At 35.0% G+C, this 27,641-nt stretch overlaps 1 long non-coding RNA gene across 1 annotated transcript in view; it reads left to right on the top strand.

Annotated features, from left to right (window-relative positions):
• Positions 1 to 9,025, top strand: part of LOC122895786 — a 39,888-nt gene extending 30,863 nt beyond the window's left edge. The window contains exon 3 of the long non-coding RNA XR_006382270.1: positions 8,953 to 9,025. This is a non-coding gene — a long non-coding RNA (uncharacterized LOC122895786). The remainder of the gene's footprint in view (positions 1 to 8,952) is intronic.
• Positions 9,026 to 27,641: the final 18,616 nt, after the last annotated feature.

The raw sequence follows: 27,641 nt of genomic DNA, 5'->3' as shown, positions 1-27,641 counted from the left end.
TTTGAAACTAAGTGCAAAAATGGGCAGGAATACATATTGGTATAATTAAATGATTAAATGAATGAATGGGATAATTGACTAATATCCTATGCAAAAAATTCCCAAATAATTTGTGGAGATATTCTGCCTCCAAAGAGATGAAACATAACTTTCTATTCCTTCAACATGGGCTGTCCATATTGACTTTCTTCCATGTGGAATGGGATGGGGTGAACATCATATAATGAAGAAACCTGAGAAACAGTTTCATCTGGGTGCCCAAGATTGGTATCAACAATCCCAAGTCATATTGAAAGTGTGAATCCCTGATGAGATGTGATGAGAATTGCACTGTGATCCTCTGTCCCAAACCCATAACCCTAGTAAAACATGAGAAGGGTACTAGGTGATGCCGGTTGAAAGACATTCTGTAAGACACCTGAGCAGAATGCTTCACAACTGTGAAGGGTTTTTTTGTTTGTTTATTTTATTTTTAATTTTTTTAAAATTTATTTAATACAGAGAAATTGAGCATAAGCAGATAGAATAGGAGGCAGAGGGAGAGGGAGAAGCAGGCTCCCCATTGACCAGGGAGCCCAATGTAGGACTTGATCCCAGCACCCTGGATTCATGACCTGACCCAATGGCAGTTCTTAACCAACTGAGCCACTCAGGTACCCCAGCTGCCAAGGCTATCAAGAAACAAGTCTGAGAAGTCACTGTAACAACTAAGAGGAGCCCAGGGAGACATGACTATATAATGTAATAGGATATACCGTATGGGATCCTGAAATTTAAAAACAGGACATTAGGTGAAAATTAATTACATTGAATAATGTATAGACTTCGGTTAATAACAGTGTTTCAATATTGGTTCATTAATTTTGAGAACTATACCACACTAAAGTAAGATATTAATAATAGGGAAAAATGGGTGAGGGTACATGCTACATTTTCTAATATCCTCACCACTCTTCTGTAAAATGAAATTATTCTAACTTAAATCATTTATCTTAAAAAATGGACAGGAAGATACAAAATTGAAGAAACACAAACAGAAACCTCCTGAGAGATTATTGAAGTAATGAAGAAGAGAAATGACAGTGTCTGAGATAGGATTATATCAAGAGAGAGGGAAGGATGTTGGTGGAACATTTTGAACATAAAATGTCATATCTCGTAGACAGATTGGATGTGTTGAGTGGTGAGGGAAAGGGATGCATTGAAGATGGCTTGAATTTTCCCAGTGGAAGTAACTAAGTCGCTGCTGTTAACTAATTGATTCTGATTCGGCAAATATGTTAGAAAAAGGGAAGATTTGGGAGAACAAATTGACACATTTTGTCAAACTGAACAAATTGACAGAAATTTGGACACATTACTATGTTGTATGTAGGTCATGCATATAGGTACTCTATATGTGACTTTTGAGACCAAAAAAGTGGCTTGAATTCGGTGTATCATTTTTGTGTCAAAAGAAGACGTACATTATTTAAATTGTACTAATGATATAATTTAAGGAGATAATTCAGAGACAGAAAAGTAGGAAATCCATAATGAACCCCTTAGGAAACCAATACTGGTTATTTATTTGGGAAAAGGAGGTGAAGTCAGAAAGCAAACTGAATGTAAATAGCCAGGGGTATAATCTCACACAAAAAAAGAGTATCGTGGAAGCTAACCAGGAGAAGAAGACATGTTCAATCATTTTGACTACTATTGAGAAACCAAATCCTGCAGTTGTATTTTTATAGAAAAGAGTCGTCACTCAGTATTTTAAATGATTTTCAAATAAATTCATATTGATACATAATTAAGTCCATGCCCCCCCAGGTTTCCTTAATTTTAGCCTCATGTGCTTTTTCTGTTCCATGATGTCTCTGACAATATCACATTGGATTTTGCTGCCATGTCGTAGGCTCCTCTTTGGCTGTGACAGTATCTCAGACTTCCCTCTTCCCTTGTTTTTTCATCATCTTGACAGTTTTGAGGACTCCTGATTGGCAGTGATAACACAAGTATGTCTATGTAACTCCTTCCAGTTTGTCAGGAAAGTTTTAGTTAGGAGGGTAGTGGAAGATTGTGTGGAGAATAGAATATGTGAAAATGTCATCTCAGTAATTTAAAAAACTAAAGAGTATGTGTAAAAATGTATGTGTGGGGAACTGCCCTTTCTGGGGAAAAAAATGAACAACAAATCTGACTTTGGATTATGAACATGAAATCATGTATCAGCCTACAATAGATTATGAAATTCTGATTTCATTATTTGACTAATAATCCAGGACAGAACCAAACTTGTGATATTTATATAATATAAATAGAAAAATGAATTTTTAGGTAGAACCCAATAGCATATTGAAACTATAACTGGAGCTTTCTGTTTCAGTATCAGGTACCAAGATAACAAAATAAAAAGTTGTTGGGGTTGAACTTTGGGAATTGTTATAGAAAAAAATTTTGACTACAAGATGGTTGAGTGAAAATTGGTGGGAAATAGAATCTAGTGTCATAGACAAAGATGAACAGGTTAATAAATACGAATGAAGACAAGTTAAAGTACAAGGAGTGAGCTATATAAATGAATATTATAGCAGAGCATTTTCAAGAAGAGTTTTGTTTTTTTTTTTAATAAACAATGCTGGCTGAAAAACAGCATTGAGAAGATTGAAAAGTGCTGAATCTTATGTTAGTACAATTCTTACATTTGAATTTGAGTTTATATAAATATAAAAATAAAAAGTAAAAATAAATTAAATACATATAAATATATATGTATTTTAAAAATATATAGGTATTTATATGTGTGTAAGTATGTAAGGATATGCAATTTTATTGCAGCTTAAAAATAAAATGCAAATACATTTCAATGATGATATAATACTTAATATGATGTTTTGGTTGAAAAAAATCAAAATATCATGTAATAAATGAACATATTGGAAGACACAGTTTCATTTTATATTTTAGGTTTTACAGTAGGATGAAAACTCTTCCTAAACAAGTAAGAAGAATGTAAGTCTTTGGTAGCATTATGAATTAGGAATATCAGTTTTGCCTGGAATTCTAAACTTATTTTGTAAATCTTCTAAAAATTTAATTCAAGTCATTTTATAATCAAAATATAATATTTAGCTACACATTATTTTTCCTATTGTCATTTATATAATAGTAGCAAAATCTGTTTCATGTCAGGCTATGTTTTAAATGCTTTCCATGCGTTATCCCATTTCATTCTTAGAACAACTACAAAGTAAACACTATTATCATCGAAGTTTTATCAGTGAGGAAAATGAGTTGGAGGAGTTTCCTGACTTGCCAGGTTAACAGAGCCATCAGTTGAGGAAGCCAAATTCAAACTTAGTCGGGCAATTCTAGAATTTGTCACTCAACCACTACAGTGTGTATGTATTCATCAGATATGTTTTACCCGTGATTTGTCACTTACATTCACTTTTTTAGAGGAAAATAAATGTAAGCCATTTAGAGATCAGATTCCACAAACACATTTATTTTGGTCATTTTGCATGCTTTGTAGTGACGGCTTTCTAATAAATGAGCATTAATTCAGCTGATCTGCAGTGGTGTATTTTCTGCAACTTACATGTAAACAAATTTTAAATGTCTTTAAGGATTGCTAAAGAAGTTAACATAAAAAAAGTAAAATAGAATTGATGTACAGTCTTTTTGCAATTTTATTTGTAAAAGACATTAAGTGAATTTGACAAATTCGATGTGTAGCAAATTGAAACTTCTAGATTTATTTTGGGTAATGCTACCCACAAAGTAATGGTTTGCACTATTGATTCCATATTAAATGAAATAGAGTTATAACAATGTAGAGTTACCCTTTGCTTTTCTTTTGCCCTTTTTTTATTTAAATTTACTTATTCATCGATAGTCTAAGCCTGTTCTCTCTCTCTCTCTCTCTCACTTTCACTCTTACCCTCGTTCTGTCATCTCCTTGGTTTGGTTTGTAATGTTTACCTTAACTCCAATGGAAGATAGACACTAAAAGAATTGGGTGCATCAAGAGAATATTTAAAATTTGCATAGTTGCCTTGGACTCTCCTTTATTTCTAAATTCCATTTAACCTCATAATTCAAAATTAGGAATCTTGGAAAATTGGTCATAATATTTTTTATGTGTTTATGACAGCCATTATGAAACAGATTAAATAAGATTAAATAATAACTTCTTAGAACTTTGAAAAATATAGTTACTGACATATCACATTATACTTCTTGCTCCAGACAAGGATATTCATCTTACTTTCCATACAGTTGTGATAAGAAATAAATAATATACTGTAGGTTAAATATTTAGCCCATTATCTAGATTTAGTAATCTCTAAATAATGTTAGTAAAATCTTTATTATTAGCCCAGGCATGCACTGATAAGTATAAGGAAATCCCATCATGATGCATTTGCTGAATATTAGCTCTCATAAAACTTCTCAGTTACAAGAGTTATAATAAGAAGAGTGAATGAAACAAGAGGGTACCAGAAAGGGAGCCAAACCACAAGAGACTCTTAATCATAGGAAACAAACTGAGGCTTGCGGGAGGGGTGGGGGCAGAGGGATGGAGTAACTGGGTGATGGATATTGGGAGGGTATGTGTTGTAACGCACCCTAGGTATTACATAAGACTGAAGAATCACAGACCTGTACCCCTGAAACAAATACTATGTTATATGTTAATTAATTGAATTTAAATTTAAAAAAGAAAAAAGAATGAATTTTGTCTGTTTTTGGTCCATCATTTAGATAAAAATATAGGTAAAAATAGTACCTTAAGTTTCTGTGTGAAGTGTGGAAAAATAAAAGCAAAACATGTTTCAACTTTTTTTTTTTTAATGTTTCGTATGCATTCTCAAATAAAATGGGTTGAATGATGTCACTTAAAAATAATATCTAAAGGTAGACCAATATTAATAGGTTACTCTGAATGGTGGTTGTCAATCTTGTTTTTAGGTAGAGTTGCTCAACAGATTTCTTTGCAGACACCTCCAGAAAAGAAATTGTCAGGAGAGTAGCCTGAAGGAGGGTAAACAGGCAGAAATATTTGGGAATGGCTTAGAGAAAAGTGTGAGTGAAGAGCAGTTGATTTAGCTATGTTAAGCCAAAGGAGATAAATATCTACATGATGCTGTCTTGGACTTAAATTTTCATATCAGAATTTATATTTTTAAATCATTTAATTTCATGAAACAAAACTAATTGTAAGTATAGCTTGAATCAATTACTAAGAGTGACTTTTTTTTTTACAATGAAAATTAAGTAGCTGGAATGATGAACGCCACATAATTAGCAATTGATTGAACTATTTTTAAATATTATCAGCTTCTTTTTTAGTTTGAAAAATAAAATGAAATTAGCATAACTCTGGAAAACTTGCATATATGAGACATTCAATGTTTGTGCTGTGGTTATTCTTGTTTTTAAAGAAGTGACTTTGATATAAAGTCATCTATATATACAGATATAAAAAGTCATCTGTAATTAGTAACTAAGTTTAGGTGAAATTCTTATTTTGAATTGAACTGTTAATAAGAAGATATGGGGAAATGTATCATATTTATTTAATTAGAACATTACATTACTACATTCCTTTAATCTTTTTTATACTAAACTGAAGTGAATTAAAAGAAACAAAATAGGGACACCTGGGTGGCACAGTTGGTTTTGCATCTGACTCTTGATTTCAGCTGAGGATGAAATCTCAAGGTCATGATCTCAGGGTCAGGAGATGAAGGCCCATGTCAGGCTCCGTCCTTAATGCGGAGTCTGTTTCAGACTCTTTCCCATCTTGCTCTGCCCCTCCCCATACCCCAATTTTACTGTCTCTCTCTCCAATAAATAAATTTTTTTAAAAAATAAAATAAAAGAGACAAAATAAGTTATGGGGTGGATATTAAAGATTTTTTTTTTATTTATTTGACAGAGAGAAATCACAAGTAGGAGAGAGAGAGAGGAGGAGGAAGCAGGCTCCCCGCTGAGCAGAGAGCCTGATGTGGGACTCGATCCCAGGATCCTGAGATCATGACCTGAGCCGAAGGCAGCGGCTTAACCCACTGAGCCACCCAGGCGCCCCTGGGGTGGATATTATATAATCACACCTATGTAATGGCATATGTTACTTATTTATTATATAAATGGACTTCAAATATATGCATCAACTCTTAATGTAATGTTTCAATACCTCCTTTAACTATAAATGATACTAGGCATTTTGTAATGTATAACTGGAGAAAAAATTATTTACATAAAATTTTAGGTCGTCATATATCTATATATGTATGTATGCATCTATGTATGTGTGTGTATATATGTGTGTGTGTGTGTGTGTGTGTATGCATATGTAAATATAACCCAGAGATACACATACCAAAAGAAAAATCATGGAATACAGATTGCATAAATCAAATAACCCTTAGCATAACTATAAAAAGGGAAAAATAATCATTACAAAACTTCAACTGTAATTCTTTTCTTAAAATAAAATTTAAAAAATAATACTTTTGTTTTTAAATCTAGAAAATGTTGAAATTTTGTTATTCTTATGAGAAGATTTTGTGTTCAGATAGAAATATTCCAAAAGCCAGAAACTGTATTTAGGGATCCCACCACATATGAAATATGAACACCCATAAAGAATTACTAGAAAAATCAGCCATACGGCAGTTGAAAATAGTGTTTCCAATTTACCCATATGTAACAAACAAGATGTCTAAAGCATTATATGTGACCGTGTGGATGAGACATTATGTTAAATTTATGTTCGTGACAATTTCATGCAACTCTTGGAACTAAACTGTCAAAACCTTCTGATCTACTCTGAAACAGGGATGATTGCTTTTTCCATGAATAGATTGCATAAATCTTGTCTCCCTTCTGTGAGATTTAGGCTGTTTGGAATTTTTATAGTCACTGTAGGGGATATTTAGTTCATGATTTGTTTTTGATATTTATTTGCCAAAACAACAACAACAAAAAATTCACAAGGGACACTGTGAATGCATTCCCGATCACATGGGTGGATATCCTATTTCTTGTACCAAACATCTGTTTAGGAGATTAACAAGGAAGGTTCTCTTCTTAGGAACTCTCCAGAAAGGGAGAAATTGATTTTCCATTTTTCTTTATATCATATAAAGATATATATATATATATTTGTATTATATATATATCATATATATCATATAGATGGTATCATATATCATCGTTGTATCATTAAAATGGATATAATTTTATTTCATTCTTTTGGGCTCTAAGTTGGAACTACAAGCCCTTGTATTAAAAAGAGAAATATGTTTGTTCTAATGCACAAATATTTGGGGCATTGTCAGTGCTCAGCTAAATGAATATATTCTTGCTAGTCCTGAGACTTTTCTGATTGCGTGAAGACCAATCAGTGTATGGTGTTACTAATGTCTCTAAAGAAACTGTAGCATGCATTGGCAAGTTTTTCTTCAAAGGATAGAAATTTAAGGTGCAACATATGGATTCCAATAAAAGAGAAATTGATCTTTTAGAGCCTGTATTCTGTGAGTATAAGGCAGAGAATAGCATTTTCACAAAAGGGCAAAAAGAAAATAATTTTAAAAATAAATAAAAACTTTGAATGACACAATACATTCTAGATGTTGGTTGTGGTTACTTATATCATGGAGACTTTTTCCTTTCATATTCTTGAGTTGATTTTAAAAGTAGGCTTTCTTTATAATATGATTTAAAATGATACTTTCTAAGTCTGAATGAAAGGATTAAAGATTCTGTTTGATTTACTTTATTTCTATATTTACTTCGATAACCACTGAATAATTTAATTTGGAAATACAAATTGAATACATTTAGTCACATACGCAGTTTCAAGAGATAGAGTTAACAGTGGTATGTTCTCAAATTTGAATATGAAAATATACTGTATGATTTTAGTTTGAAGGAAAATTGAAATATGTCATTCAAGAATGGATTTTAAAAAATGGATTTGCATTGCAAAGTTTGAAATATTCTTAAACACTTCATTTATTTATTTACTTGCTATTTACTGCAGTAATTTTTGGAGTTTCCAACATTTGTAGTCTTTGTTTTGTTTTGTTTGTTGTGTCTCTTTAACGCAGGGACTCCGTTTCCGATTCACGACCCCCCAGCCCTTCCAGAGCTAACCCTACTGATTCTTGAAGTAACTGGAGTTACACTTCACAATTGTAAAAACTTGTGAAATTATTAAGTCTCAGTAGCTTTAAAAGCCAAACCTAATGGGGACTCATTTCCCCAGTGCGGGTCCCTCAAGTTTGGGGTGCCTGTTGTGGGGTCTGCTTCTGTCCCTCCTCCATGCTTGTGGTGTCCGTCCCATCTGTGGTTTGTCTCAGCAGGAGTTTGGTGCCTGCTGGAGGCTCAGCCCTTCCTACCCTTCCTGATGTGACCTCTCTACCATTAATTGTGGAAAGTCTGTTCTTTCAGTCCTTGTGTTCCTTTCTGGGTTAGTTGCACTGATACGGCTATTATCTAGGTGTGTCCTGAGACAAGGTGAACTGAGGATCCTCTGATTCTGCCATCTACCCAGAAGTCCAAGAGTTTGTTTTTTGTCTTTCTTTCATTGATTTGTTTCTCAAATTCACATATGAGCGGAATCATATGGTATGAAGTCTGACTGACTTCACTTAGCATTATACCCTGTAGGTCCATTCATATCGTTGCAAATGGCAAGATATCTCATTTTTTCTTAAGACTGATTATATATATATATATATATATATATATATATATATATATCACATCTTCTTCATCCATTCATCTATGGATGGACACTTGGGTGGCTTCCATATCTTGGCTGCTGTAAACAATGATGTGATAAACATAGGAGAGCATGTATCTTTTTAAATTAGTGTTTTTATTTTCTTTGGGTAAATACTGAGTAGTGGAATGACTGGATCATATGGTAATTCTATTTTTAATTTTTTGCAGGACCTTCATGATATTTTCCGCAGTGGCTGCACCAGTTTGCATTCCCACAACCATGCACAAAGTTTCTTTTTTCTGTACATCCTCACTGCCACTTGTTGTTTCTTGTGTTTCTGATTTTTCTGACAGGTAGGAGGGAACAGTTCATGGTTTTGACTTGCATTTGCATATTCTTATATATGCATATTTGAATTTTTTCTTTTTATTACATGCCTCAGACTAAATGTCATTAATAATTGCATTTTTAAAAACTATTACTATTATTATCTGTAAACTTTTATTACATTATATCTTAACTAAATCTCAAGTCAAAAAATTATATCTTCTCTGCTTTTAATCATTATATTAATTTATGATTTTCATAAAAGCATAGCATGAGTAAAATAAAGACATATTTAAACATATTTTCTGGCCTTATTATTTAGGCAGACTTCAATTTAATATATATTATGCATAAAAGTAACTTTAAAACTATGCACTAAAGTATCATCTCATAGATCTAAAGCTGTGTAATTTTCTCAGTTTTGCTCCTTTTCCTAGTTTTATTTTATCATATGTGAACATATTATTCTTCTCTCTAGATAAAAACACACACTTACATTCAATGAAAAAGAATCTTGGCTTCAGTTCTCAGATCTCTCAGTCATTTCGCTGATAAAGCAATTATGTAATCAGTACATGCATGGAGAATACTAATTGTGTTTTATTTTTCCATGGGAAAATACAAGTAAATTTCTTGTTAACTTATAGTTCTGACAAACCAGTGCTCCAGCTGAATATTTTAGGAAGCTACAGTTTGCCTTGTTAAGAGTCTCAAAGGAGAAGTAAGATCAATACTTGTCACAGCAGGAGATGCGTCACTGTCAGTGGAATGCTGCAGTCTAGCAGTGAGGACGGAAAAAAATACAGCAACACATCTCAGCTTGGTCTTATGTAATGAGCAGACTTCTGTTAAGAAAACAAAACCACTTTCCCAGAGAATGTAATGTCCGGATCAAAAAGCTTAAGTGTCACTTTGTAGTTCACTTACATGTGTAGTCTGTTTTATAAAGTACATATATAGAATATAACAAACCTTTTCTTGAGTATGTGACATAAATGCCTTTGCGTTGTGTATATTGTTCGGGCAATTCTCACTTTTAGGAAAGAAACTCAACAACTAAACATGTTAAACTTCAATACATCAATGCTCTGAAGGCATAAAACATCTGATGATCTTTTTTTCCCCTCCTTTCCTTTTACCCTTCCTTCCTTGCTCTAAAATTACTTTCCCATTTTCCCATTTTTCTTTAATGTAAACTTTTGAATTCTAGTAAATATACAGGTAGATGTCTGTGGGTCGTTTCTTCATAAAATAACATGTTCTTTCTCATCTACCTGCATTTTAACTTGGTTGAGTGGTAGCAATCGTAATTAGGGATAAGTAAATGGGCGTAGATAAGTCACCAGCCAATCAGAAATGGAAACAGTGGGAGAAGAAAATCTGAGGACAAGTAGTACCGGAGGTGAGTGATGAGTGTCAGGTGAGGCCCTTACTGAGAGCCACAGAAGCTAGGAGCCGCAGTCATACTAACTTTCTTCTAGGTTTTCCCCAGGAAGAGAGGCCTATGGAATCTTGAAGGAGCTGCTCCCAAACGTCCACAGTGAATCGGAATGATTCACTGGACTCAGTTGCACCACCCAGCTCGCCTCACACGGAAGGACACGTTTTGGTGCGCCCCCCGCCAGTGGCCATGTAAAGGAAGGAGCAATTCTCTTTCTCCCCTGTGACTGTGGGTAACAAACTGCCATTGGTCTCCTCTGCCCAGTGCTAAGGAAACCCCTCCACCCCCGCCCCCCTCACACACATACTAACACCTCCTATTCACTCTACATGTGTATGTGTATAAAATACATATGTATCATTAGTGCTATAATTAGTGGTAAGTTCTCATTAGTGATAAAACTTCATTTGTCAAAAGCAGAAACGGAAACAAGGAGAAGCTTACTACTTTGCACAGTAGTGTACACCCAGCTTGTACCAGGTCCTGAAGCTGAGATGTCAATTCTAGGCTCCAGAGTCCTTGCTCTTAACCAGGGAACAACTAGTTATACAATAAAACTAAGTTGTTAACTGCACAGATGGTGTGATTTCTTTTTTACAGTTTATAAATGCCTTTCAAAAATGTTTTCCAAATTTTCATTCCACTTAGGGGACCAGAAAATATAATTATCAGGAAAGGAATAGCTAAACTTTAGAGTCTAGAGCTGTAACATAAAGGCACACCCTAGGTTTTATGTTAGAAAAATATGTTGACACATATTAACAGTGGTGACTCTGTTCTTATTATTCTTGAGTACTAATTTTCACATGTAGTATACTTTCTGGGAGCTGGAAACTTGAGTTTAATAGTCATACATTAACAGACTCATTCCACTTGGGAATACTTTAAAAGGCAATATTGAAAAGTAAAATATTGCCTGAAACCCTTACACTTAACGCTAAGCATAAAAGGATGATGATAATTTTTCTGAGAGGAAACAGGAAAATAAATAGCAGATGCTTTCTAGGGAAATTGAAATTAAAAATTAAAAAGTTAGGTCTTATGTTTTGTTAATAAAAACTAGGGAGGAAAGAGGGAGGGAAGGAAGGATGGAAGGAAGGAAGGAAAGAGGGACAGAAGGAAGGAGAAAAAGACGTGAAAATGAATGCTTTGTTGTTTAGCTATATGAGCCATATATGTAATATGTATTATAACGCTATATATAATTTTTGATTCGAAGCAATTTTTAATGCTTAGATAAGAAACGTACAAGGAATGAAGTGGAGCTTTGAGTTCAAGATGAGGGCGAAATGCCAAATGTCCCCAGTTAGTAAAATGGCCAAATACAGTCTTGGTATTCAGCATGTGGTGCACAAACTCTTGTACATCAACCCAGCAGAAACTGAAGAGGTGATATTTGAAACTTAGACAAAGGTTTTCACAGTAGCAGAATTACAGCAATTGTAAGTCAGCGAGGTTTGGACTGTGGACGTTTTTTATCCTTTTAACTATTCCAAGAATTTCAAATGGAAAAGAGGACCAAATGATATGGAGAGTAAGAATCCAGAAATAGTTCATTTCGTAAAAAGTTACATGGCCTATCTCCAAGAGGAAAATGTGACAGCCACAAAGTCAGGGTATGAAATGATCTTCTTAGTTTAAGTTTTTGAGACATTGTATTCCTCTCCCCTGGAGGTTTCTGCCACTAAAGTCAAAAGTCTTATGTTTTGTAGTAAAAGGAAATTTTAAGGCAGAATATATGAATAAATTTGGAGGAAGACAAATGTAGATAAGGGAGGAAAATATGTGGATATTCTAAAGTCTACAATTACTACCTTAATGTCTTATGATTGGCTCCATCAGACCACACAATTAATATGATAATTTTTTTGATAGAACTATTGTAAGTTTGAATAGTCAAACACAAGTTAAAGGTGAGCTTCTCAAATCATCTATTTTGTCAAGAATTCATAGAACTATAGCTTTGAATACACAGATAACTCAAAAAGGTTTAAATTCTCAATATGGCTGAATGGTTGAAATCTGTGATTCTGTTTCCTTTTAAACACTCCAATGTATCTCTTTTTAAGAAAAGATTCTTCAAAGAATGCAGCATTTTTTTATATTATCATGTGTACATATGTATATAGTTAAAACAGAGCTTTTTGCTAAAATATGGTTAAAGAGGCACACATTTGTAAAGCTGAAAAAAGATCAGAGAGTACTTTCTTCAACTCCCATGATCTGTAGATGAGGAAATTGAAGCCATTGGTCAGTACAAAACTATTTAGTGTCACATTCTAGAATATTTCAGTTTAATTATCCTAATGTAATACATTCAAATATGTTTTTACAATTATATGTAGAGGCATACTTTCTTTAAAAATGTGATTATAAGGCAGTTTTGGACATAGCATATTGATTAGGACTTTTTTTTTTTCCTGTAATTGGAAAAGATGCAACAGAAACTACATGTAAAACAATATCCTGGGTTCTATGTTTCTATCCCAAAACTCTGACGGAAACGTGATATTGCTAAACAGACACGCTATTTCGGCTCTCATATATGGGTTCTATAGAGAATCAGATTGAATTATTTTATTTATTTATTTTTTCAATTAAATTAGTTTAAATATGTAATCTAGGTCCTCCTCTCTACGTTAGGCCTTTTTAGCACAGAGATAATTAGTCCCTTTAAAAATCTAATGAGAAAGGCTACTCTATCTTCTTTTTGGCATAAGGCTTGCATAGTACTATAAGTCTTTCTCTCTTCAAGCATTTCAAGCTTATTCTCAACTTCATTTTATAATTATTATTCCCTGAGACTAGAGTAGTCTCTGATAGGTCCTTCATAGGTTCATTTCTTAAAACCATTCTGGTCTCAACTTCAAGGTCGTATCCTTGGAGAAGTCTGTCCTGCTCCTCCCTCCCAATGTCTCCTCCCTCATATTTAATCAGACCGCCTGATTGATCATCCCTGCCTAAAATTAGAACCTTCATTTATTTGATAATTTGATCCTCTCAACAGGAACTTACCAGAATTCCAATCAAGATAAAGAAGTATTTGTGCTATTCATGGGCTTCCCCTGTTATATGTAGTCTGGTAATGAGCCCACAATAAAGATTAGTGAATGAAATAGAAGATTTCTAGAAAATATGGAAGTAATGCAGGGACTGAAGGGACAAATATATGAGCTCATTTTTAACTCTCTCTCTCTCTATATATATATATATGGAAAAATATATATAACATATTCTATATTATAATTATATCACACATATAAAAATATATTATATATTATAACATATAATATCTATTTGTTTATATTATATATTATAATATGTAACCTACATATATATTTATGTGGAAATATACATGCATTTATATATATACAAACACACGCACATATATATGGAAAGTCTATGTTGTACCAGACACTGTACTAGCTTCCACAGGAGACAGTTATGTGAAATAAATAAGTGAATAAGCAATTATAGAACCATCTCTAATGGCAAAATTTAGTGAGAAATACAGGTATGCATATACTGGTTATGCAAATACACAGGACTTGGTAATGTAGGAATAATAATTTATCAGAATGGAGAGATCAAGCATATGACAGTTGAACCACACCTTAAAAAATGTATTATATTTTGTTACACAGATATAGTGATGAGAGAACATGTTGTATTAGTTTTCTATTGCTGCTTAACAAATCACCACAAGTATTACAAAAAAAATTCAGATTAGATTCTCTTTATAGCTTTAAAAGAGATATTAAAGTAATAGTTAAGATGCTATTGTAATTTAGCTAGATTTTAAACTGATTACAAGATCTCTAGTGCTAAACTATAAAAATCTCATTTTCATGTTTCCTCTATATCAATAGGAGTATGGCACAACAGTTATTTGGTTTCTAAAGATGTTTGTTGTAAAAAGTGGGAACCAACTGGAAAAAATGTAAACTATACAGGTAAAACAAAACAAAATAAACCAAAAGATCCATACACTCTTATGAGTGTATGCTGAGTATAGTGAGTATAATTGTTTAAATTTAGAGGAGAAAAGATAGGAATGTGTGTTTTTTTTTTTGTTTTTGTTTTGTTTTTTTTTTTGTTAGAGCAATAAAAATGGAAATTACATTTAGTGGGAAGCCACAGGGAGAAAGTGATTTCTCAAAGGATTTTATATTTTGAAAAAGAAATAGATTTCCCACCAGAAGTTGCCTTAATACTTAAAGCCAACTGGAAATTAGGGTTACATTTATTTTGCTTCTAATTGCTAGTCTGGGGGAGTGAAGTTAATTCAGGCCTGACTTTTAACAGCACACTATTAAATTAAGGTCTTCTCCAGAATTGAGAAAGAAAGTATGAGAAAACCCAAATTTGTTCACAATGGAGAAGGCAGTTTTAAAAATGTGGTAGGTTGGCAAATCATGAGTTGATATTAAGTGACTGAGCAAAATTTTAATTACAAAATACATATTCAACTTGGAGCAACATCACTGTACTTTTTCCAGGGGTCAATGGATATTAACATGGGTTTGAATGTTTTAGTATATCTTCCAAAGAGTGATCAATGAAACTTTATTAAAAAAAAAAAAAAAGAAAGAAAGAAAGAAAAGCTCTGTGAAGATCCAATAGACTTAAACATTTGATGATAGACTTTGGTAATGTTTAGGATTCATTATTCCAATTTCAGAAAGTGTTCTGTATAAAACTGTAGTAGAAACATACTGTTGGCAGCATATAGGCAAATTCATTAGGTGTATATCAGCTTTCCCTGGAAGACAGGGATGATCACACTGTCAGCTGTATGGGGAATGGTGACTCCTGGGGAAACTTTGAAACAAGGGTGACAGAAAATCTGTTTCCTTAGGACTTAGGGCATTTTGGTCCAGTGCCCAAGGCCACATGTTTGTTCTCACCGCAAAAGTGTAATTATGTGAGGTGATGGATATATTAACTAGCCTTGTTGTGGTAGGCATTTTGCTACATAGATATATATCATATATATATGATAATATATGTGTCATATATATGATATATATCTATATCTGATATATATATCAAATTATCAAGTTGCATACCTTAAACTTACACAATGTTATATGTCTACAATATCTCAATAACACTGGGGAGAAAAGGCACATGTTTACTCAGATTACTTCTAATTTTGGTGTTGGGAGGAAAAAAGAAAACACCCCTTTTCCCCTTCTAGTTTCTTTGGCTGGCCTAGTAATTGAAGTGGCACAAAGCAGACTGACAGGAGAAAAACAAATTTAATTTTGTATATATGGGAGCCCATAAAAATATGAGACTCAAAGAAATGACCAGAGCAGAGGACTTTTGTGTCTTTTACACAAAGAAACAAATTTGTGAAAAGCTGAAAAAACCAAGAAGTTTGGGCGTGGGGTAGGAAATTAGTGAAGTAACAAGCCTTGTTTAGACAACCTTTTTGACCCTAAATGCCTTATTTCTGGTGATAAGAATAGTTTTACTGTCTTGTTATAGGGAAGGTACCTTTCACATGGGAGTTTAGTTTCTCCCTCAAGGTATAAAGGAGGGTCATCTGCCCATCTTGCACCATCTGTTGTTCAACTACTTTTTTTTTTTTAAAGATTTTATTTATTTATTTGACAGAGAGAGAGAGATCACAAGCAGGCAGAGAGGCAGGCAGAGAGAGGGAGGAAAGCAGGCTCCCTGCTGAGCAGAGAGCCCCATGCTGGGCTCGATCCCAGGGCCCTGAGATCATGACCTGAGCTGAAGGCAGAGGCTTTAACCCACTGAGCCACCCAGATGCCCCTCTTGCTCAACTACTTTTAATTCAAAATGATCAATATGCCCAAAGAGCATATTTTAGGGTGGTATATTCTGCCCCTCTTCACTGGTAACGTAGGTGAGTGCCAAGCTGCCTTCATTTTTCTAAATGTAAGGTGAGATTTACAAGTAAGGTAACTTGCAAAGGATACTAGAATTCTATAAGCTTTGTGGTAATTTAAAATTATTTTTTTGTATTGTATTTCATTCTGTATTATAACTGAATCTTTACTATAAGTCCAAGTATAGTCTTTATTATGTGTATAGGAAAGAAAAGTCTTTCAACTTTTGGTTCTGCACTCAATTCCTTATGTGTGCTTGTTGGGGGGTGGGGGTTGTCTCCCCTATACCACTAAGCAAGAAATGCTCCAGTACCAGCTGGGTGTCCTACCATTCAACTTGGTTCTGACACCATCTACCAGGTGATGGCATCAAACTCCACAGGTTGAGAGCTCAGCCTCACAAGACTGCCCCCAACCCCCTCAGATGCTAGTCACAAGTCCAGATCACCACCTGTATTTCTGACTGTTTATAAATCAGAAGATCCCATGACTCCCTCCATGTGTTTGGTTAATTTGCTAGAGAAGCTCGGGAAGCTGATTTACTCACTAGATCATCAGTTGGTTATAAACGGGTATAACTCAGGGACAGCAAGATAAAAGAGATTCATAGGATATGCATTCCCCATAGGATATGGGGGAAAAGCATGGAACTTCTCCAGGCACCCCACTCTCCCCAAATCTCCACGTGTTCACCAACCTGAAAGCTCTCCAAACCCAGTGCTGTTGAGTTTTTATGAAGGCCTTATTATATAGGCCTGATTGATCAAATCATTGATCACGGGCGATTGATTCAATTTCCAACCTCTCCCCAGGTCAGAATTGGAAAGTTCCTATCCTCTAATCACTTGGTTGGTTCTACTGAAGGCAGCTCCCACTCTTAGGTGTGCTCCAGAAGTTACCTCATTAACATAACAACAGACAACTTTATAGCTCTCATCCTGGGAAATACCAAGAGTTTTTTTGGGGGATGAGGGAAATGGGGATGAGGAGGGCATATATATCTCTTATCATAAATCACAATATCACACCACATTTCATAACACACTGGAAACCAAAGATCAGTGTCTCCTTTCTCATAGCCAATTCCTGGGGCCCATAAAATTGTTTTAATGACAGAAGAGGCAACAGGCTGGTGGCATGAATAAAAGGCTCTGATACATTGTAATAAACATAGAGTATCTGTTCTCATTCATAACAAATAGATGAGAACATGTGGGTCCAAATTTTTAACAATAAATTCAGTCAAGACTCATTCTTATAAAGCCTAAGTTAGGATGACACACTGGTCTGTTTATAAGTTATTTATAAGCATTCCACAAAAGTGTTTAAAGGATGCCTAGTTTTACTCCACTTCTTAGATTTAACATAGTCTTTATTTGGAACACAATTGCAGGTTGACAGAGATATTGTAAATTATTTTTCTAGATTTTCAGATTTTCCACATTTTAATTAGCATTTTAATGAGATTATATAACTCCTGGGTTTCTAAAATTGATATTCTTTGTGTAATTTTTCTTCTATAATTTTTATCTACAAATTTATAAAATTTACAAATTTTATTCAAAAATTCTGCCTTTCGATCATAAATAGACATGTATTTAATTTCAACAAATTAGAAGTCATGTGCTGTAAATTTAAAATATTTAGATCCCATCGTTTTCCTGTCACTTTTTTTGGGGGGGAGGGGGACTTAGCTAAATGTTATATAAATATGAGAAATAGAGCTGCTTATCTTAAGAGTTCTTCTCTTTTAAAACATACTTTCAGTTCAATTTACAATGTGAAAATCAACCATGTTAGTCATTAAGACAAATATAAAGGTTGCTCAATTATCTTTCAAGTTGGAATGCTGACAGCTACAAGAACGGGTATGATATGGTTTAAGAGCAATTTATTTCTGTTTGGGGAGGAACCCTGGCTACACCATAAGAGATCCATTTTCAGATCTAACCTCAATAAGGAAGTGAGTCTCTCTGTCAGAGATAATGTGATTTAGTCCTTCTCTTGGCCACAATGTGACAGAGAAATATCACCGCATAACACATAGACACACAAAGAACACTCAAGTTGGAGAGATAAGCTTTTCTAAGGTTAAATGGAAAAGCATCCAGTCAGCATTTCACTAAGCATCCAGAAGAAAAGCCAGCTCACCTTAAAAATGAATTTATATAGTAAGACTTAAAGCACACATTGAACGATTTCATTATCAAAGGCAAAGTACAGGATAGGTACAACTTAAATTCGGATTGCAAACATGTAACATTATTTTCATATAACAGGACTTAATTTGTATCCCAAGCCCTCATTTCTACATGATAATAGAAATTTTAATCAATTCCATGTAGACTCTGTCAAATTCAATTATTTTTAAGTATTAAGCACAGTGAATTTGAGGATTTTGTGCTTTCAATCTCTCTCTTATTCTTTTTCAAAGTGATCCTTATTCTGAGACATCTCTTAATTTGGGCTGAGCTTGTGATATGCCAATGAGGGCGGGTACTTGGCAGGAGGGCATGTTTGGTCCCATGCTCGCTTGTTTCACTGGAGTATCCAATTCTGTGGGTCACCACCCATTGGTTCCCTCAACACTGCCATCCACTTTCTTCTAAAGTAAGTCATTCTTGTTTTGTTTTGTTTTGTTTTGCCTATAAACTCAGAATGTGTGATCTTTTTGCCCCCTTTTATGTCTTTTGTCTCCTTCCTTTTCTGTAACAGTAATTTCCTCTGAAAGAATGAGGAAGGTGAATCTAATGATAAAAAATTATTGAGAATAAATAACAAAAGGCCCCAAATATTTAGTGTGACCTTTATAATAGTACCGATAGCACTAACTCAATAAACTGACTGTTAGCATATACACTAGAAAATTACAGTTACAACAAAAAAGAGGGAGAGGGATGGAAGAAAACATGAAAGCAGGGAGGGAGAGAAGGAAGGAGGGAGGGAGGGAAGGAGGGAGGGAAGGAGAAAGGAAAGAAGAAAGAAAAGGAGAGAGAGAAAGAATGAGAGAGAAAGAGAAATAGAAAGCCACTGTGTACATGTTAAAACCCACAGAACCTTAAAACACAAAGAGTGAGCCTTTGTGTACACAAATTTTTAAAAGATCATTTAGGAGTTGGGTAAACTATGAAATGGAGACTGTGATAAAACAATGGAACTGTATTACAGGATATTACAGTGAAACAGCCACACAGGAGTGTATTTGGCATGGAGAGAGAGGAGATGCTGACCTAAATAACTTTGGTAAAGAATGGATTTCATAAGACTAAAAATAAAACAAACCATGCATAAGCACTATATTTGTTAATAGTTTCCCATGTGGTATAGGTTACCAGTTCTGATATTGCTATGCATGCATTGTGGAATAGAGCAGTTAATTAAACGGCTAGACAATAGTGGGATCCCAATTTACACTGTTGAGAGGGAACCTCTAGGTTAAAAAAAGGGAAGAGACTAGGCTGATCCTAGTGATAACGGATAATATCATTGGTATGAAATCATATTTCGTTTAATATAGATGCAAACAATTGCATATAGAAATATGCATGCATATGTGTATATACATCACTTAGTACGCACACTGTTAAATTATTTAAATAAGGAGGTCATTAGATTGAGTTGCTATAATGTCTCAATGGCTTACAAAGCGCATCAGAATCAAAGCCTGCAAATGCCTCAAAGTTAAGAAGTTGAAACCTAAGGACAACCAGTCAGGGTGGCTCAGTGGGTTGGGCTGCTGCCTTCAGCTCAGACCATGATCTCAGGGTCCTGGGATCGAGTCCCGCATCAGGCTCTCTGCTCAGCAGGGAGCCTGCTTCCTCCTCTCTCTCTCTCTGACTGCCTCTCTGCCTACTTGTGATCTCTCTCTATCAAATAAATAAATAAAATCTTAAAAAAAAAAAAAAAGAGCCATCTAGGCTTTAAGCTATAACCAATCAATAGTTTCCTTACTTTGCCTTGGCACTGTTTCTACAGAAGTCCCTCCCAGGTTTCTGCTAGTGGATAGCGCCCAACCACTCTGGTTGGTGCTGCCTGATTGGAATCGATTTTTGTTCGAATAAACTATTAAAAATGTTGATATACTTCAGCTTATTTTTTAACAACACATGTATTTCCCTGCTCTTTGAGCTGGGAGAGCCTGGAAGCAATGACATCCAAAGAGCAATAACCTAACTAGCACCCGGGTTGGTTTCTAATACTATTCTCCAGCGAAACGCACCAGGGTTTCTGGAGAAATGACTAATTCTACACCTGAGGCAGGAAATACACAAGATATGCCAGACATTAAGGAAATTCACCTCTCCCCCTAAAAAAAAAAAAAAAAAAGAAAAGAGAGAGAGAGAGAGAAAAGAAAAAAGAAGGAAAGAAAAGATTGCTTATGTCAAACAGACGTAGGATCCACCAATTGAAAGAGTTTCCAGGGACAAAAGGGAGCAATTTAAGAACCAAAATAAATAAATTAGTGTTGAAATATATGTTAATGTTGAAGTAAATATCCATGAGTCCATAATGATATGAATAAATTATTGAGTCAAGTAATAAATGGAGGAGGACAGAGAAATCATTAGGTTGTGTTGACACCCTATCCTCAACAAGGTGGAGCATGGTCTGGCCTTTCTGAGTACTCCCTTCCTCATTCTTTCAGAGAAAATTACTGCTACAGAAAAGGAAGGAGGCAAAAGACCTAGAAGGAAAAAAAAAAAAAAAAAAAGACAATCACACTCCAAGTTTTTTTAGGTTAAAAAAACTCATTTTAAAAGAAATAAAGATTCAATGACAGTTTACTATTGGGCAAGATGTTTTGTTTTTGATAAGATTTATATCAACTAATTAACTACCAAAATGTGTCATACTAAGGTAAGATGTCAGTAGGAGAAAGCACGAGGTTGGGGTATGTGTCACTCTCCATTCAACCTTCACAGTTTTTCAGAAATTGAAAGTTATTCTGAAATAAAAAAGTTTTATTAAAAAAATATTTTATCTAAAATAAAAAAAGTTTTATTTAAAAAAATAAAGTTAAGAAAATCCAGATCAATCTTTAAACCAAATTTATCATTTTGTTAAGGCAGTAGATTTTCTAATGAAGACGTTATAGTTGCTGGTGATTTGTCACACCCTGGTGCTATTATGGGTCTTTGGGATTTCTTGTCTCCTAGTTCTGTTGATCACATTTTCCATGGGAGTCCTGTATTTTTGTGTGTGTGAAGGACTATGCTGCTCCTTTCACAGTCTTTCCAGAATCACTAGTACTCTTTGAAGTATCCTTCAAACATACTTAACAGGTTTTAAATAAACATTAGCTAAATTTTATTAAAATAGTTTCTAAAGCTGTCACATGATGTGGTTTTACTATATAAGTGTTTTTATTCAAAGCTAATGGACAATTATTCTCATGACATTAAACAGCAGATTGCTTTATATTTCCATACAAGGCCTCATCTCCTTGTTCCACACTAAATTACTTTTTCCAACTTGATGAAATAATATACTATACTTTTATTAATGTTACCCGAAGATGTTCCAGTTGTTTACATATTATATTTTCAAAAGTTAACATATTTTTGTATTAAAAATGAAACATAATTATGTTATTCACAGTTGTATTCTCTTCAGGAAACCTTATGGTTTTAATTTGATAAATCATAGTGTTAATATAACTGACATTTCCTTGGTAGGGGGAGGATCTAATTAGATTTTATGTCACTCAGTAAAATTAAAAATTTAATTCAAATGTAAATCATAGCAGGATGGGAATATGGGATTTTGAAAAAGCATCTGCTGAGGTTTTGGACTTTGGGTTTTACATTATTTTTGTTTTGTTTTGTTTGTTTGGGTTTGTTTGGGGTAGAGCCCTGCTTTATTTTCTACAGGCTGGCATGGTACTTGATGTCAAGAAGTTCTTGATAGAAACAAATCCCATTGGGCTTTCTAGTTTACTTCACCCAAGTGAGCATATCATACACATTGGAACATATGCTTCAGCAAAACCAAAATACCAAAACAAACAAACAGAACACTTTACATTATGAATATTTTAGCATTTTTACAAAATATAGTGTATATTCGACAGCTATGTCCATTGAGCCACAAGTTCCTATTGCCATGACAGGTGAAACGAATAAAAGCAAATGCTGTTTACAATCTAGAATATATACATATATAAATTTTATACTGTGTGTTCAGGTTGATTGGGGGAATTTCAGAGCACACACTGCTTCCATCTGCTATGAACAACAGAGACAGAGTCCTAACAAATAATTTAGCTCAAGGGGTCCTCTCATTTTGCTGGGTCCTACATGAACTGTTGTCCACCTGCTTCACTTGTGATGTGAACCACACCACTTCAACCCACACAAGATAATTCTCCCACCACAGAGGAAAGTCAGTTTCACAAGTACATGCCTTTGTGCCTAATGACAGCTTGTGAAATAAAATACTAGAACACACAGCAAAGAAAAGTGCACTAAAGTTGGTGGCCTTTTATCACTTGGAATCTAATTTATAAGACAGTGGTAAGAAATTAAAAATGATCATAAGAAATGTGATATAATTGTAGATCACAGTATAAGCTAGTATCAATGAATGATGTCAAAAAAGGAAAATGAAATCATCATGTTTCTTCAGTGTAATTCACTAAAAAAATTCTGCAAGTGGAGGAAGGCTTTTCTCTAGATAAATAAAACTTCTGTTATGGAATTAATAGGTTTCAAACTATTTTCCATTTTTTTTTTGAAAATGGTTTCAGAATTGAAATAGATTACATTTTTCTTAAACACTTCAGGATAACAATCACAGATATATAGATATTTATAGTTTCGCTCATATAAACAGGACATACATCAAATGATTCATAGAATTTATATTTCATTGTCTTCCCTAGGCGTGCAGCAGTAATGAAACACAGGCCATCAGAATTACATTTCTTATACCACAATATATTATTTAGCCAGTCTTCTGTATACTGAGAAATTTCTATATATTTCCCCAAATCGTGAGTCTGAAAGCCTGGACATGACTGGATGTTGTTGGGCGGGTGGTCACAACCAAGTTACTTACTGAGGGAGCAGGGATAGGATTGCCTCTGTTGGCTGGGCTGTCATCCAAGTTCCAAATAGGAACTACGTGCTCAGAGACTCACATTACCAGAAGGCACCTGAGTAGCCACATCCAGACTGAAGGCCTCCGGGGAATACTTTAAAATACTCCAGGGTGGCCACACCTGCCACTGACCACTGATGGCTTCATTATGTGTGTATGATTTGTATACTAAAACAATGACATGGTACCAAGTGAGCCATATGGATTCTCTATGGGAACCATACAAATTCTGGGGCCCAACAATATTACCTTCCAAAGAGGTCAACATCACCTTCAGGAAAAAAAAAATACATTGAGCCTTTTCCATTTTCCAACTAAATTAGATTCTCCTTTAATGTTAGGACACAGCATTGCTTTTGATCATGTTAGCAGCTTTCTTCTCAAAATTATTTAACTGAGAGTTTTTGGCAAAAGGATGTTTAGTAAGTCTGAACAGCATTTTTTAAACCTAGAAAACTGACAGATTGCACATAATTTCTCTGCCACCCACAACCACTCAAAAGCAAAACTAGTTTGAGTGCATTGTTATTATTTACACGCTATTATCTGAATGGCCCAAGTACTAATGTCAGAATAGCTCAAGAGGTTCAGGATGGGTTCTAGCGGGTGAGCAGAGGGGCCCGATATGAACACGGGAATACTACCGAGCCTTGACTTAACTACTTAAAAGGCAAATGAGGTTCTTTAACATGGCATGGAGGAAACAAATACTTCAAGGGACAATACACACTATAATATTATGAGTGAATTCATTCTCTGTTGCTGCAAAGAATAATTGCCATGTATAAATCAATGTTTCTTACTAAATTGCATATATATGAATACATATGAATAGTGGTCATTTATGTCCTGCGCATCAACAACATAATCATTTGATGACTTTTTATTCACGTGCTTGTGCCATCCAGAGAACACTTACTCCTTTCCTAAACAATTTTACCACTCAAATATGCAAAAAGGCTTACACGGGTTAAAAAGATAAAATTTAGCCTTAATTCTAATAATGGCTTAACTAACTAAGCCACCCAGCCACCCCTCTGAAAAACCACTTATATCTTCCTCACTTTTGGAAGATACTTTCACTGGGTATAGATTCCTGATGAAAATCTTATGTAATTATTTTTTTGGTTCTGCTGTATATCCATGTATATTGATTCTTTTTTCACTCTGGCTGCCTTCAATTTTTTTTTTTTTTAATTCTTTGGTTTTCAGCATTTTCAATACGATATACATATGTGCGTGTGCACGTTTCTGTGTTTTTATTTCAGTTGGTGTTCTCTGAGCTTTGTGAATGGTGTCTGCCATTAATATTGGGAAACTCTTATTTCTTCAAGTATTGATTTTGTTTTCTCTCTTTTTTCTAGGATCTAATTATTTGTTTATTATTTCATTTGCTACCCCCCACCCACCACCAAGCTCATGGATGCATTCGTTGTTCTGTTTTTATCACTTTTTTAAAAATTTGTGCTTCAGAAGGAATACTTTCTGTTTTTCAGTTTGCTAATCCTTTCCTTCCCTAATCCATTAAAAGCATTTTTTTCATTTCTGTGCTCCTTTTTTTTTTTCATTTCTAGCCTTTCTTTTGGATTTTCTTTATAATTTTCGTTTTGTGCTACCATTACCCAATTTTATATGATGCCCACGTTCTCTACTACAACTTTTAACACAACATTTACAGTTATTTTAAATATTATAGTACTGGTGTCCTTTATTACTCCTGTTCTGTTTTTATATGTGTGTATGTATGTATGTATTTGACAGACAGAGATCACAAGTAGGCAGAGAGACTGGCAGAGAGAGAGGAGGAAGCAGGATCCCCGTTGAGCAGAAAGCCCGATGCTGGGCTGGATTCCAGGACCCTGGGATCATGACCTGAGCCAAAGGCAGAGGCTTTAACTCACTGAGCCACCCAGGTGCCCCACTCCTTTTCTCTTGCTTGCTTTGTCTCTTAGCAATATGTTTTTGTTTTACGCTTTGCTTTTTTGTATGCCTTGCAATTTGACATCTTTTTTAGGGCAGTAGATACTTAAGTAAGTAGATTTTCTGTGTGACATTTTGCACATCATTCCTCTTGTTAGGTTTGAATGTGGAGTTTAAAGTCAATTTATTCAGTAGTTGAATTTATCTGGGGTCTGTTGTTGCTCTGCTCACCCTCCGTGTACTACAGGCTTTGAATTTCCAACTTCGTGTTTAGGGTGGAAATCGGCTTGCCACTCGGGATTTATAAATCCCTGCCCCACCCTCGGTTTTGTGTCTTCTCTATGTATCCTGTCTTAAGAATATTTTTCTCCGTGGTGCTTTAATTCTCTCAGCAGTATTCCACTAGTGTTTACACTTGAAATTGGCTAGCCTGGTGATGAGGGAGCAATGCTCTCTCCTTATCTTTATAGGCCAAGTGGAATCCAGTAGTGTCGTTTATTTTGGACTGTTGCCATCGTATCATACTGATTCTACAAAACATCAGACCCAAATTTTCTCCCTCTTTTAGAAAATGCTGTGAGTCTCTAAATATGGTTTGAGTTCGAGGCAGTTTTGCAAAAGAGGTGGGCAACATGAAAGTCTAGAGCAAATGGTGATCGATTTTCTCATTTCTTCTGGACCTGCTCAGGCTTATCCTGATACAAAGCTCCCATTGTAAAAATGGATTGCATTTACATAAGGCATGTCCTTTGACTCAGGCAGCTCACGTTACACAGTCACATGAGGACCCTTCACACTCTGTCCCTACCAGGGCTCAATAAAAAAGCAGCAAATGGCTTTCCTTTCCCTGGGCAGAGTGAATTTCTCTGATCTCAATGGCATGGTCTTATAGCACAACCCTAGGGGGATCTTTGCTCCAATGCCACTTTGGCTTGCTAGAAACACGGCACACACTGTTATCCATCACTGTTACCTCCAACCCCTTCTTATGCAGTGGGGGTTCTGGACTTAGTGGTAGAACAGTTTCCACTTCAGACTTACCCTGGTGCAGAGGACTCGTGCTCTGAGATGCATAAAAAAAAACTCAGCTGTACGAGAGATCTGATATTTGGAAAGGAAGCCATTTCTCTAAATGCTCTATAGTCTGCCTCTAAATTTCAGGGAGTTCTACTGAACATATTAACTTTTTATTAGTAGAGGAAGTCTGAAATGAAAAAATATGCCCTTTTCCCAACAGTGGGATGCTCAGAATGCTGCAAATCATTGGATCTTTAAGCTCTTCACTAACATTAAAGTACCCCGAGTGTTCATGGCACTTATCTTCCCTCCTCCATTCTGCCTTTGTTTTATGAGATATTTATATCACTTGCCAAACACCGAATATCATGTCCAATCTGCATGTATCGATGTGCTCTTCTGCCCATGGACCCTCTTATGGCAGAGCCCAGGAGAATTTACAGCGTCATCAGGCAACAAAAAACGTATATAACTATAAACATCTTTCTCATGCAAAGATATGCTTTTGCTTTTATCTATTGATGCAGATTGAGAAGAAAGTATTCATACTGTCATGGCCATGTGCCAAATACTAGGGGCTACACTAATCTAGTACTCTAAAGGTATCATATTTAGAAGAGCGGCTGCAATTGGGACAGGGATATGGTTAAGGATGTATAAGTGCACGGTTGTAAGTCACGTCCCTTCTTTTTTTTTTTTTTTCCAATTTATTTATTTTCAGAAAAACAGTATTCATTATTTTTTCACCACACCCAGTGCTCCATGCAAGCTGTGCCCTCTATAATACCCACCACCTGGTACCCCAACCTCCCATCCCCCCCGCCACTTCAAACCCCTCAGATTGTTTTTCAGAGTCCATAGTCTCTCATGGTTCATCTCCCCTTCCAATTTACCCCAAAGCACATACCCTCCCCAATGTCCATAACCCTACACCCCTTCTCCCAACCCCCCTCCCCCCAGCAACCCACAGTTTGTTTCGTGAAATTAAGAGTCACTTATGGTTTGTCTCCCTCCCTATCCCATCTTGTTTCATGGATTCTTCTCCTACCCACTTAAGCCCCCATGTTGCATCACCATTCCCTCATATCAGGGAGATCATATGATAGTTGTCTTTCTCCGCTTGACTTATTTCGCTAAGCATGATACGCTCTAGTTCCATCCATGTTGTTGCAAATGGCAAGATTTCGTTTCTTTTGATGGCTGCATAGTATTCCATTGTGTATATATACCACATCTTCTTGATCCATTCATC

This window comes from Neovison vison, chromosome 1 (genome assembly GCF_020171115.1).
Source record: "Neovison vison isolate M4711 chromosome 1, ASM_NN_V1, whole genome shotgun sequence".
Classification (NCBI taxonomy): domain Eukaryota; kingdom Metazoa; phylum Chordata; class Mammalia; order Carnivora; family Mustelidae; genus Neogale; species Neogale vison.
The sequence above is the reverse complement of the archived record's forward strand: the minus strand, read 5'-3'. Positions and strand labels throughout refer to the sequence as shown.